The sequence below is a fragment of the Triticum aestivum genome, chromosome 6D (assembly GCF_018294505.1).
Source record: "Triticum aestivum cultivar Chinese Spring chromosome 6D, IWGSC CS RefSeq v2.1, whole genome shotgun sequence".
In the NCBI taxonomy this organism is placed as follows: domain Eukaryota; kingdom Viridiplantae; phylum Streptophyta; class Magnoliopsida; order Poales; family Poaceae; genus Triticum; species Triticum aestivum.
In genome coordinates, this window is record NC_057811.1 from 172,923,446 (window position 1) to 172,936,444 (window position 12,999).

Genomic DNA, 12,999 nt, shown 5'->3' on the forward strand with positions numbered 1-12,999 from the left:
GCCGCCTGCAGCGCCCGTGCCGCCGCCTCCCGCCGAGCCCCGCCGGAGCCACCGCCGAGGTAGCCGAAGCCGCCGCCGCCGAGTCCGGTTTTAAAAAAAAAACCGATTCGGTTTATTTTTTTATTTTTTCTAAACCCTAGTTTTCGTTTTTTTTCAGATTGGTTTATTTTTTTCGGTTTTATTACTTAGTGAACGTTCACCGACCCGTTCGTTTTAACGAACGTGTTCGTCGGATTGTCGCTGTTAACGAACGTTCGTTCGTTTAACTGTTCGTCAGTTTTCTTTTTCGTCGGATTTTCCGCGATTGTTCCAGATCGTGATTTCCGATCAGAACTTCGTTTTCGTTTAACTTTTCGCTCGTTTATCGGAATCAGGCGATTCAAGCGCCTAGAGTTCGTATCGAAATTCTCTTTCCGTTTAACCCACTCAAACAAGTTTTTGCTACTGTAAAATTTGACCTAGATCCAGATTAGTAATCGAAGCTTGTTTCTTTCGCCGTTTGATTTTCGTTGCTTCGTTCGATTTGATTCTTTTTGCAAACCGGAGTTCTTAAGTTGAACTTTCTGGTTAGAGCTTTATTTGAGTTTTTACTTGTGCATTAGATGAGTACTTATTGTTTGCTTGTTTGTTTGCGATAGAGTACCCGGAGTGCGCCGCTTGCTACTTCGAATCTCTAGGTTACGCGCATCATCAGCAAGGCAAGTAACACTTTGATCATACTCTTCCATACCCAGTTTTTTATTGCATTAGATCAGTCCTCAAACACTGCATGGTTAGGATGTAATTAAACTATGGGTATTGGGAAGTAGATGAGGTAGTACCTATTACCTGTTTTATTATCAAACCCTTGGGAGTTACTTCTACGTTTGCTATTATATCGCTATGCTATGCTTGTAGACGTGGATTGGGTTTGAGAGATATTAATGACAGATGTGAGATTGTTAATTAATGGTTTACCTAAGGTGGCAACTAAAACTCACATCTGGGTGGATTAAGGCACCTGGAGAACCCAGTGCTGCCTGTATTTTTTGGATATCCCGGAGTACCCGTGTGATCATCCTATGGACCGCCACCCAGGCTCAAAGGGATCATGAGATTATTCATGCTAGAAACTTCCGTGTGCAGCCACAAGCTATTATGGGCTCTAGCATAGTTGATTAAGTTGTGTGAGCTCTTGAAGAGGTAGACTAGCAGATGTAGGGGATGTAGGTGGTACGGTCTACCCAGAGTAGAGAGTTTACGCTTCTGAAAGACTGTGTCTCGGTCATCCGTTTCTCAAACATCATGCAGTGCGAGAATCAAGTGGAGGCGATCGAGTCTTGTGGGGAAAAGTGCACAAACCTCTGCAGAGTGTACAAACTAATCATGGTTAGCCGTGTCCCCGGTTATGGACATCTTGAGTATCTAGTACCTGGATTATCATGTGAATCTCATCACCATGTTACTTTAATTAATTTTGTTGGGTTAATGATGATACTTAATTGGGATTGAGTTGGAGGTACCTTCTCAATGTTTAACAACCACCATGATAATTAAATAAAATTTATTCCTTTGCAGTAGGGAAAAATTGGCTTTTCGCCAAACTGTAACCATAGAGCTTTCCACCAGGCATATATGCATGTAGTATAGCATTATTATGTTCATTATTCTCTATGTGTTACATTGCCAGCATATTCCATGTGCTGACCCGTTTTCGGGCTGTAACGTTTCATGTTGCAGACTTTTCAGATGACGAGTAAGGTGCCTTAGGTCGTGGTCTTATACTAAGTGATGCCGTTGGAGTTGATGGACTCACTTATCTTCGAAGCCTTCCGCTGTTATCGTTTTTAGATGGCCTTAAGCCATATTTATCATACTTATTCTCTTTTGAGATATTCGTTGTAATAAGTGTGTGATTGCTACTCTGTTATAAATCCTCTATTTGTACTGTGCGTGTCAGCATTACTGATCCAGGGATGACACTGGTGCACAGCAGCACAGACTGTTTGAGGTCTGGTCGCTACACTCCCACTAAACGCACATCGCCGAAAAATAATGAAATTAACCCAGGATAAATGCGAGCACTAGGACTTTAACCCTAGTGGGCTCGGGAAACCACTGTCCTCCTAACCATCCAACCACAGGTTGGTTAGCACCAAAAAATGTATGTGGTGACCGTGATGAGCTTATTCTGAAGTCCAGTGACCATATCGTTCTTTCGCTTCAAATACAATGACTGTAAGTGTCGTCAACAAAATACGGAGCACACATCAAATACAATGTCCGTCAGTGTCAACAACAAAATACGGAGACGTATCATGAGCTAGATACCGTATGATCACCACGAGAATGTATACGGTGACTGTAATGAGCATATTCTGAAGTCCAGTGATCATATATTGCTTTCTCTTGAAATACAGTGACCGTCACGCGTGAATGTATCAGGGGCATGCAGACTTTTAGAGGGCTGAGAGATAGTTTGTGTGCGTACGTCAAAGTGGTGTAGAAAGAGGGGGTGTCCGGTGGAGACAAGGAGAGATATGCCCTTCGTTTCTCTTTCCTGTGACTAATATTTTAGGAGAAAATATAAACATTCACAATGCAGAACAAATATTTTTGGATGCACCATGCAATTAACTTTCATGTATAACATTGCACTATTGTATATGCTTATTTTCTTAGTGGTCGATTGCATGTGTGGCCTGGTGGGCACATCATTTGTAGTTGGGGCGAGCACATCATTTCTAGTTGTGGTGGGTCAACATGAGGACTCATGGGTCGGTTCCATCCTGCGCCACATAGGTTGGACCGAGACACATTATACGAAGACCCATGTGGAGGACTCGGTGTACAAGACGAAGCTACCAGAGTCGTGGATGACTCTATCCCCATTGGTGATAAGCCGACTATATATGATTTGTAACCCTAGGCCCCGAGTATGTTATAGAAGTCCGGGGGCTAGTTCGTCGATAGTATACACACGCATGCACAATGCATGGTATTCACGTGTACTTTGTACACACCCCTATCACTAATATACAGTACCAGGAGTAGGCTTTTTCCTCAACTACAAGGGTCCGGACTTGGGTAAAACTTTGCCTCATATTACCATCCAGCCTAACAGTCAGGGATATCCTACCGAATGATCTGATGGAATCATATCTACCAACTACTAAGAGAGAGGTGTGTCTGTGGGGGGGGTGCATTGTGTGCAAGAGAAGCCTAAAGATAATGTGTGTGCGGGGGACACATAGGCACATATATGTGAGTATAGAGGGCTAGCAGAGATAGTGCGTGTGTATATATGCATGCGAGAGAAATAGTGTTTTCCAACTGAGATTAATGAAAAGAGTGGTACATAGTAGTCAGAAAGAGAGCGGGAGATATATAGAGAGTGTGTGCGTGAGACACCCCGACACCCCATGAGAGATTGTGAGCATGTGTGAAAGAGAAATGCTGATGTATATAAAGTGTGTGCACTTATGCGTTAGATAGAGAGATATATAGCGCGTGTGTGAGAACGGGCCGAGGCATAGTGCATCTATGTGTAAAAGGCGGTTCTACGCATTAAATTAAAATATAAATGCATTATTATTTTTGGATGAGATCATGAATTTTGCAATTTTCGTATGAACGAAAATCGGTCTATCAGACACCCATACTCTATTCAATTCTAGCATGTGCATGTGTTTACTTCATATTATCGATCCATAGAGTGAGAGCGGTTTGAAATACAGGCAATGCATTGCTTTTTCAATTCATATATAAACATTAATTAGTGCACTCCACGTTGTTAGTGTGAAGCACTTTATACATTTATCACTTACATGGATACATTCCAAATTGCTAGCTATGAAATATAATACATTTAGAATTCAATATAAAGGGGGTTTCGAAGATTTGAATTCATAGGAAGTGCATTCATCTATTTGAATCCGAGATAATGGCATTTGTAAATCAGATCTAAAAGAGGGCATCTATCTTTGTTGTGCGTTTGAACATGCTATATATTCATACGCATGTCTCACTATTTTTTTGCAACCAAAGAGATTATATCTGGAACCATGCATGAACTAAGGTAAGTTGCATATTTTTTAATATATACTCGTGTACAATGTATATTCAAATGTACCCCCTCCATTCCAAAATAATCGTAGTTTTAGGATTTTAAAGAGTCAGGATTTGTGAAGTTCGACAAATCCTGAAAGTCCAATTCAAGAGAACTGAAAACGTTAATGCTCCTGCTCCCAAATATTGGATGAGGCACCAAATAAGCCTCTGGTCATCCGGAACCGCGCGAGACTAATGTTTGGTGGTAGGAAATTACTGTCCTGACTCTGGACCGTGTAGCCTATTGGCCCGATGTCCAAAGGTCTAAACCGGGGTAGGTTTGTAACTTCACCAAGACGCCAGTCTCAACCGCCTCTGAGATGCATTCATACGCCGTGGGCGCCTAAACACCCATGCGCTCAGCCAAAATCCATCCCGCCCACCATTTGAGACACCTGAGATTACTGTCCTACCCCCAACCTGCAATATGTCCAAAATTTTAGATGGGGGCAAAGTTTGTAACTTTCCCCAAATTTCAAACAAGCGCGTCCCAAACCGAAACGTTGCCCCCCATTAGTTCCCCCTCCCTCCGTTTCCCCATTCATACTCTGTGGCGCCAAAACGCCCTCTCCACCAGCCGCGAAACCCCAGCCTCCTCCGTCCTCCATCCCATCGCGCCCAATCCACCGCCACGCTCCTCCATCACGTCGGAGTCGGTACCCCAACGTCGTCGTCCAACGCAACCGCAACCGCAACACCCTCAAGGACTTAGCAGCTGAAGCCATGGAAGAGCTGCCTGCACGACGCCGACGTGCACCGTACTAGAACCACTTCGACCATGCCGTCCTATGCCTCACCGCTGCCGCTCCACTGTCCCAACCATCCACCGCACCGGAGCCGTTCCTGCTACGCCGTCGTTCGCCGCCTCGAATCTGGTTACCCGCCGCCGACAGACGGCCACCGCACCACACTCAACAACTTGGCCATGGGTTCGTCCAAGGCTCCACCGTCCTCCACAACTTCTTATTTCGAGCGAACCACAAGAAGATCATTGGAAAAATAGAAGGAGGACACAACACTGCCAGCAGAAAGAGGTACTCCTCTTCCCTTATTCATGCAAATCTTACGTCTCTGCTCACACCGTATTCATCCCACGAAAGGAACTAGTTGAGCGCTTCTTACTGCATCTTCTTCGTGATACTAAATGCACAAGGTTTCCTCCCATTTACTATTTCACCTTGGCTAGAGGTCAGTAGCCAGCCTGGATTTAAATTCAGGGTCAGTTGAATCGCAATTAAAAGAAGCAACACCCACTTAGGAGCGCAAAGCACCTAGTCCGCCTGTTCGCCGGGGAAGCGGCGCATCGGTGTGTATCATAGGGGTGTGGGGCGCAGGAGCTGCTTGCTCCCGATCTGGAGGTTAGCGGGGCTTGAAGGGATGGCTGGGGGCGGTGCCAAGGACGATGCTGCGGTGAGGTCGAGGGGAGGCCGGAGGCAGGGGACTGGGCAGGTGGTCGCTGGCGTTTCGAGGAAGATCATAACACTGACTGGCTGGAGGTAGATGAAGGCGATATGCCCGTTCTTTGTACATCGGACGGTGCAGAAAAGTGGACTGACCTATTTGTTTTTAGTCGACTGTTATTTTCATAGGACCACACCTTGTGGTGTGCTGGAGGAGCATCTGCATTTCCCAGCCATCCCTGTGCTCATATTTCAAAATCCTAGAATCTAGTAATTTCATGTGCCATGCATGTTGTAGAGCTATCATATGTCTCGCGTCATTTATTTCTCACCGACCTGCTATCTGCTACTTTTACATTGTACTACTTGTGCACACACTTCACACATACTCACACTATTGTTTTTTTATGCATGGGTATTTCAGACTATGATGCGGAGTTGATGAATACAAAAAAGAGAAGACAGAAGTCGCTCCAGTGTAATTCAAAGATAAGCACTAAGCCTTTCAGCGCTCTAAAGGGTGTAGTGTCAGCAGATGGAGATAGTAAACGTAGCTTTGTAGTTTATGATCTCAATTGCCACACACAACCATCCCAGGTGCTTGCTTTAACTTCACGCTATCAAATGTGGTTGCATGTTGCATATGGTGTCTAGCTTGTATTGCTTCCAATTTGGTTAATGTGCATCTGCTTACTTTACACATTATACCTTTGATACTGACATGCCTTCCTGTTTTTGATACATACTACATATGTCTATTAACCATGTTCGTACATCAAAGTAAAGCTCTTTTGTATCTCTCATCAATCACTTATGATGAGACAGTCACCCCAGTGGGTTACTGTGAGACGCGCTACTCGTTTAAAGAGTGTAGTGTCATCCTCCCCACATGATTCTCAAGAAACAACAAGGCTAAATGAAGATAGTCAACGTATCTCTCTAGTTGATGACCGCAATTCCCCTACAACACCATCGCAAGTGCTTGCTCTTACTTGGCAGTGTGATATGTGGTTGCATGTTGCATATGGTGTCTACCTTGTAATGCTTCTAATTAGGGTAAATTGCATCTGCTTAGTTAACACATTATACCTGTGAATATGACATGCCTTCCTGTTTTTGGTACACACTACGTCTTTCTATTAACCATGTTCTTACATCAAACTACTTTTCTTGTGTATCCCTCATCAATCACTTCTGACGAGACACCTTCAAGTTGACAGTGTAATTTGGTTGCATCTTGCATATCATTTCAAACATGTATTTGAAGTGCCACTTATAATGAGACACATCTAACTTGGTAGAGTGATTTTGGTTGGATCTTTCATATGGTGTCTAGATTGCATTGCTTCCAATTTGTGGAAATGCCTTCTGCTTAGCGTTTTTCATACATATTCCATCCTCCTACAATGTGGTTGCCATACATAAAAGTTGTGTTCGTCAGTATCATGCATCAACGAATTTGGAAGTGCGAATTTCATTCCTTTTTCTTGTGTGTTTATTTGACAAGGCAAAATCTAAAAGGACGAAGGCACGGAATGATGGTGGTCCTCTGGAGCAACCAAAACAGATGATCTCTATAGATTCTCCTGCTACTCCTACTGCAGTGCAAGTTCCAAATCTCATCTCCCCTACCCCACAATCCCAGGTGCTTGTTCTAACATGGCAGTGTGATATCTGGTTGCATGTTGCATATGGTGCCTAGCTTGTATTGCTCCTAATTTGTTAAATTGCATCTCCTTAGCTTACACATTATACATGTGAATATGACACGCCTTCCTGTTTTTGGTACATACTACATCTGCCTATCACACCATGTTCTTACATCAAACTACTGTTCTTGTGTATCCTGCATCTGTGACTTATTATGAGACAGTCCCGCCCGTGGGTTAGTATGAGACGCGTTACTCTTATAAAGAGTGCAGTTTCATCTTCTGCACATGATTCTCAAGAAACAGCAAGCCTAAATGAAGATATTGAACGTAGCTCTGTACTTGAAGACCGCACTTCCTCTACACCACCATCGCAGGTGCTTGCTCTAACTTCGCAGTGTGATATGTGGTTGCATGTTGCATACAGTGTCTAGCTTGTAATGCTTCTAATTAGGGTAAATTGCATCTGCTTAGTTTACACATTATACCTGTGAATATGACATGCCTTCCTATTTTTGGTACACTTATGATGAGACACCTTTATTCGTTGCATATTGCATATTATTTCTAGCCGGTTGCCATGTATTGCTTCTAATTTGGTCAAATACATTTGTTAGGCCACCCTTTTAATTTGGCAGAGTGATATTGGTTTCATCTTTCATATGGTTTCTAGCTTGCATTGCTTCTAACTAGTTCAAACACCTTGTGCTTAGTTTACACTTTATACATCATACATGTCAATATGTCATGCCGTCCTATTTTTCATACATATTCCATCCTCCTATCATGCGGCTGCCTTACATGAAAGTAGTGTTCATCAGTACCATGCATCAATGAGTTCCGAAGAGCAAATTTGATTCCTTTTTCTTGTGGGTTTGACTTGACAAGGCAAAATCAAGAAAGAGGAAGGAAAAGAGTAAGGAAGGCGATGATGGTGGTCCTCTGAAGCAACGTAAATGGAGCATCTGTATGGATTCTCCTTGTACTGCTAGTGCATTAAAAGTTCCAAGTCTCCGCTCCCCTACTCCACCATCCAAGGTGCTTGTTCTAACTTGGCAGCGTGATATCTGGTTGCATGTTGCATATGGTGTCTAGCTTGTATTGCTCCTAATTATTGTAAACTGCATCTGCTTAGCTTACACATGATACGTGTTATATGACACGCTTTCCTGTTTTTTGTACATACTATATTTGTCTATCACACCATGTTCTTACATGAAACTACTCTTCTTGTGTCCTGCACCAGTCACTTATGATGGCACACCTTTAAGTTGTCAGTGTGATATTGGTTTGCATCTTGAATATGATTTCTAGCATGTAGTGCTTCTAGTTTGATGAACGCCACCTATGACGACACAGTTTTAACTTGGCACAGTGATATTGATTGCACCTTCCATATGGTGTCTAGCTTGCAGTGCTTCTAATTTGTTGAAGCGCCTTCTGCTTAGTTACCACATTATAGGTGTGAATATGTCAATCCGTCCAGTTTTTCGTACATATTCCATCCTCGTATCATGACTTTGCCTTTCATCAGAGTAGTGTTCGTTAGTATCATGCATGAATGAGTTCTAAAGAGCGAATTTTATTCCTTTTTCTTGTCGGTTTGACCTCACAATGCAAAATCAATAAAGAGGAAGGAAATTGGCAAGGCATTGGATGATGGTGGTCCTTCCGAGCAACTGAAACGGAGGGTCTCTACAGATTCTACTCCGCCATCCTCCCAACAAGATTCGCAAGACAATGCAAGGCTAGACAGTCAACATAGCTGTGTAGATGATGAGCACATCTCCCCTACTCCACCATCACAGGTGCTTGCTCTAACTTGGCACTATTATATGTGGTTGCATGTGTGCGTATGATTTCTAGCTTGTATTGCTTCTAACTTTCTTGAATTACATGTGCTTACTTTACAGATATTGCCTGTGAATATGACACGTGTTCCTGTTTCTAGAACATACTATATATGATCACACCATGTTCTTACATCAGACTACTGTTCTTGCATATTCCGCATCAGTCACTTATGATAAGGCACCTTTAAGTCGCCACTGTGATATTGGTTGTGTCTTGCATATGATTTCTAGCATGTACTGCTTCTAATTTGTTGAAACACCACATAGTTTGAACTTGGCAGAGTGATATTGGTTGCATCTTTCATATGGTGTCTAGTTTGCAGTGCTTCTAATTTGTTGAAATTCCTTCTGCTTAGTCATCATAGGTGTGAATATGTCATGCCGTCCTGTTTTTCGTATATATTCCATCCTCGCATCATGTGTTTGCCTTTCATCTGAGTAGTGTTTGTCAGTATCATGCATGAATGAGTTCTGAAGAGCGAATTTGATTCCTTTTTTCTTATCGGTTTGACTTCACAATGCAAAATCAATATAGCTGAAGGAAATTAGTCCGGCAGTGGATGATGGTGGTCCTTCGGAGCAACTCAAACAGAGGGTCTCTACAGATTCTACTCCACCATCCTCCCAACAAGATTCGCAAGACAACACAAGGTTGGATAGTCAATGTAGCTATGTAGATGATGAGCACATCTCCCCTACTCCACCATCACAGGTGCTTGCTCTAACTTGGCACTATTATATGTGGTTGCATGTTGCGTATGATGTCTAGCTTGTATTGCTTCTAACTTTGTTGAATTGCATCTGCTTACTTTACACATAATGCCTATGAATATGACACATATTCCTGTTTCTAGAACATATGTGTAGATGATGAGCACATCTCCCCTACTCCACCATCACAGGTGCTTGCTCTAACTTGGAACTGTTATATGTGGTTGCGTGTTCCGTATCATATCTAGTTTGTATTGCTTCTGATTATGTTGTATTGCATCTCCGTAGCTTACAACTTATACCTGCAATGATCACTTACCCATAAGACACGTTTAACTTGGGAGTGTGATTTAGGTAGCATCTTGTATTGTCTTCTAGCTTGTACTACTTCTAATTTCTTGAAATGGCACTTACGATGAGACACTTTTTACCTGATAGAGTGATATTGGTTGCATGTTCATGTGGTGCCTAGCTTTCATTTCTTCTAATTTTGTTGAAACGCCTTCTGCTTACTGTTTTTCATACATATTCCATCCTCCTAACGTACGTGTGAATATGCAATGCTGTCTTTTTTTTGTATATATTCCATCCTCCTATCCTACGCTTGCCTTACATCAAAGTAGTGTTCGTCTGTATCATGCATCAACCAGTTATGTAGAGCTAATTTTATTCATCTTCTTGTGGTTTTGACTTCATAAGGCAATATCAGAAAATAGGAAGGAAAAGAGTAAGTTAGGGGATGTTGGTGGTCCTCCGCACCCGACGCAAACAGAGACTCTCTAGATTTGCCACTGCTACTGCTAATGAAGTTGAAGTCGCAAGTCTACATGATGATTTCATCTCCCATACTCCACCATCGTAGGTTCTTGCTCTAAGTTGACAGTGTGATAATTGGTTTCATGTTGCATATGTTGTCTAGCCAGTATTTCTTCTATTTTGATTAAATTGCACCTGCTAAGTTTATACGTTATACATGTGCATATGACATGCATTTATGTGTCTAGAATACACTGCATCTATATGTCACACCATGTTCTTACATCAAAGTGCTGTTGTTGTGTATCCTGCATCAGTCACACATGATTGGACGCTTTTAACATGGCAGTTTGATAGTGGTTGCATCTTGCATTGATTTCTATGTTGTACTGCTTCTAATTTTTTGAAATGCCACTTACGAAAAGACACTTTTAACTTGGCAGAGTGATACTGGTTGCATCTTTCATATGGTGTCTAGCTTGCATTACTTCTATTTTCTTGAAAATCCTTCTACTTAGTTTACACATCGTAGCTGTGAATATGTCACGCCGGTTTTTCTTACATATTCCATCCTCATACGGTTGTCTTACATCAAAGTATTGCTTGTCTGTATCATGCATCAATGAGTTCCGAAGAGCGATTTTATTCTTTTGTGTTGTGGGTACGGCTTGACATGGCAAAGTCAAAAAAGAGCAAGGAAAAGAATATAGTAGGGAATGGTGTTACTCGTCGGGTGAAATGAAAAATGATTTGACCTCGAGATTCTACTGGTACTTATAGTGCAGTAGAAGGTCCATGTCCACCAGCTAAATCTACAAAGACAGTATCACCTGCTCCACCAGCTGCAGCATCCACTTGAATTGTACCAGCATCTCAACGAGTTAGTCGTTTGTTTGCTCCGGAACTGGCCAGTTCCCAAGCTACCTTCACACCTAACACTACTTCCGAAGCACTGCTGGCCCAACAGGACTTGGCAAGATCAGATGAATCTCATGAGCATCAACACCAAGACGGTACCTGACCAAGTCAAGTTGTAGTTGCATGCTCCTTTATATGTACTCTCACAGTTTGATATGCACTAACACTTTCCATATTCGTTGTTGAACTAGCACCACGGCGCAAGCGGAAATAGACATCAGGGATAATGCTCAGATTAAAAAAATCTAAAGGAGGAAGAATGGAGATCCATTTGAGGCAGGTTTAAAATGGCCACGTCATGCTACAGAGTCAGCCAAGTTAGTATCAGAGGCAGCCGTTGTCGTTAGGTGTCATGCATGTATCCTCCCAATGTGGATCTAGTACAGGAATGAGAAAGACAATACCCAGTTTAACACCTTCCTTGACCATTTATCCGTAAGTAATGTTATTCATCGCAATTTGTAATATTGTCTTGCTTTGTCCCATACTTTCTAGCTTCCTCCTAAAAAGACACATTCTTTTTTCAATAGATGAGGTTCAAGTTGGATCCGAAAGATGATGCAACTAAACAAGCATGCACTCATGTTTTTCAGTCTGCTCTGCGCCAGTATCAGTACCTCCTTAGAAAATCTCACTTTGAAGGAAAGGCTAACAATGAAATCGCCCAAACATTTCCAGTGGAATATATTATAGATGAAGACTGGACAGCCCTTGTTAAACACTGGTCTGATCCAAATTATCAGGTAGGGTATATGTATTTGATCAGACCACATATTGAACTTGTATTTATGTATGTGCCTTACAAGTGTATCTTCTTCTAGGCTAATTGTTTGAAGAACAAGACCAACCGTTCTAAAGTAACTATATTGCACACTGCGAGGCTCTTGTAAATAGCTGCTAGTTCCTTCTTTTTTCTATGCCATATTATCATATCTATATTGACTTGTTCCAAATACAAAGGAAAGCCCGTGCGGACCAAAACGAACCTGAACCGAATGCAGTGCAAATCTTCAAGGATTGCCACGCCAGCAAGATGAAGGGCATGAGCACACCAGTTCAAGCCGCTGTTGTAAGTCCTTACTCTCCTGCCTTTGAACTGATTGGTACTATGATGTGTTCATTTAACTACTTGGTTTGCAGCCAAAGCCAGGTACTCTGTTCACTTTTATACACAGTTGTCTTAACGTATCATTTCACCTTACATGGTTTAAAAGAGATGAAGGATATTCTTTTGGTCTTGATCTGTAATCTAGTTGTGATGTTCACGTGCGCACACAATGATACAATAGCCTGTTTGTTTTATATCTGTTTGCCCATGATATGAATGATGTCATACTATGTTCATCCTACTTTAAACCATGTCTCTTTATCCTTAGATGTCAACAAATGTGAGGAAATAGAAAATACAGTAGGCATGCTACATGGACATATGTTCCGAAAGTGATTTTATTATGTAGTTGGCACTACAATACATGCTAGTGTATTACAATAGTTAAATAAGTTATGTATAAACGTGAAACCTACTTTGTTTGTTTTTGTCTCATTAGTAACTTATCTGGTACACTAATCTACAAGTTCAAACTTTCAGCAAGCTATGGAACAAATGATTGAACAGCCACAACC